Consider the following 2441-nt stretch of genomic DNA (forward strand, 5'->3'; position numbering starts at 1 on the left):
GACGATTTGTTGCATGACAAGCTGTCTCAACCGCTTCCGCCCAAAAGTGTTTTGGCGTCTTGTACTCATCAAGCATCGTTCTCTCCATCTCAATAAGAGTTCGGTTCTTCCTCTCAACAACTCCATTTTTTTGAGGCGTGTATGTAGCCGAGAACTCATGTGAAATCCCTTCTTCATCAATAAAAGTGTCCACGTTGGCGTTCTTGAACTCCGTTCCGTTGTCGTTGCGAACCTTCTTGATCTTCACTTCAAATTGATTTTGGGTCTTCCTAGCGAAGTTCTTGAAGATCTTTTGGACCTGCGATTTATCATCAAGAAAGAGCACCCACGTAAATCTTGAAAAATCATCAACAATGACCAATCTGAAAGAGTTACCACCGAGACTCTTGTAGGCGTGGGGACCAAAAAGATCCCATGAAGCAACTCGAGTGGTCTTCTCGTGGTCATGATGTTCTTCATGGGATGACTTCCTCCAACTTGTTTTCCTGCTTGACAAGCACTGCAAAGTCTGTCCTTGTCAAATATAACATCTTTAACACCAAGGATATGATCACCTTTAATAAGCTTATCAAGATTTCACATGCCCACGCGACCTAACCTTCTATGACACAACCAACTTTTAGAAGATTTAGCAATTAAGCAAGTTCTAGGTTGAGCCTTTTTAGTGAAATCAACAATGTATAGATCACCTCTATGTATACCGGTAAAGACCATATTATGATTATCTCTTCGAAACACTTGGCAATCTACTTCACTAAATAGGACATTGAAACCGAAATCGGCTATTCTAGATACGGAAAGTAAATTATAGCCAAGAGATTCAATGAGCATAACATTTTGTATGGGGCTGTCATCTGAGATGGCCACCTTACCAAGGCCAACCACCTTATCCTTTGAGTTATCACCAAAAGTTACATACTTTTGATGGCCGTCGTTTTCAGCAAGCTCACAAAAGATATCCTTGTCTCCGGTCATGTGATCGGTACATCCACTATCAAGAACCCATTCCTTTCCTCCAACCATGTAGCCACGAAGGTTAGCCATAAGACCAAAGTGTCTCATAGACTCGTCGAGATCAAGGTCACTATCATCATCCTCATCATGGTACCCATGTTCAACATCGTCTCGTGATTGATCATCACCTAGAGAGAGTGATTCATTAGATTTATGATCATGACAATGTGCATCTTTATGAATTCTAATGACTTCAGAGATGATGTTACTAATGATTCCAACATCTCATTTGGCACGCATAAGGTTACGAAGCTCAAATAGACAATCACCAAACTTAGGATCATTAGGATTCATCTTATTTAAAGCAATGGATTTTTGAAGAATCTCATCTAAAATTTTCAAGGAACAGTCTGGAAGCGTTCCTCAAGATATCTCCATATGGTGTAAGCACATCCAGGAGTAGGTAAGCATACAATCAAATTTCTAGGCAATCCTCTAATGATAAGATTGATAGTTCTAAGATTGTGAATCATGTCAAGGGACTCATCAAGGGTAGGATGCAATGGATCAACAAGGAGTGCACAAGGGCTAGTGATGTACTTGTTCAATTGATATTTATTGAAAATCTCAAGCATCTCATTTTTTCAATCATTATAGACCTCTCCATCAAGCATAGGCGCTCTACATCTAATACTCCCAATCGTAGACTCATCTATCTTCCTCCAATGGTGATTAAACCAAAGCAACGGAGACCAATGCTCTGATACCAATTGAAAGTGATCGAGAAGAGGTGTCTAGAGGGGGGTTGATTAGACACTCAACAAGCAAAAGTAGCCGTTTTTAAGTTTTTCAAGTTGAGGTGGAGTTTTAGCACAAGTTTAAGCATTCACAATACATTTCAAGCAAGCATGGCAAGAGTATAAAGTTTCGCACGAACGTTGCTGCGAATAAGCTAGTGTTCACACGCGAACACATCATCGTGTACCCTCGACGCCTGGGTGATGCACCGCAGCTCACGTCGAAGGAGACCCGGCCAAAAACGATACACACACAATTCGACGGGCGCTTTTGTAGACCCAAAACCCCATACATCCGGGAGGGATCCCGTCATGACGTGCGGCGGCTATGGGTTGCCCTAGGTCGACCTGATCGCCCCTAGGGCCTCGTGGATCGTTGCCTTCCTTCACAAAGAACAAACGAAGAACGAAAAGAAGAGCAAAGAGAGAAGGTAAAAGATAAAAACTGATAGATGGATTTGTTTGACTGTGTGTTGTTTTTCAATCGGTCGTCACCTCTTGTCTATATAAGAGACGGATGGACTTCCATACAAGAAAAGGAGTTGCCTTGTTGTCCAGATCATCAAAATCTAACCAAACACGGTTCACGACCTCCGGGTCGGATGTCCGGCTGGAGGCCCAGATGATCCGACCAAGCCCAGCTTTCTGATAGCAGCACATTGATCAGGTTGTAACTTTTGCATACGATCT

The sequence above is a fragment of the Triticum dicoccoides genome, chromosome 2B (assembly GCF_002162155.2).
Source record: "Triticum dicoccoides isolate Atlit2015 ecotype Zavitan chromosome 2B, WEW_v2.0, whole genome shotgun sequence".
Classification (NCBI taxonomy): domain Eukaryota; kingdom Viridiplantae; phylum Streptophyta; class Magnoliopsida; order Poales; family Poaceae; genus Triticum; species Triticum dicoccoides.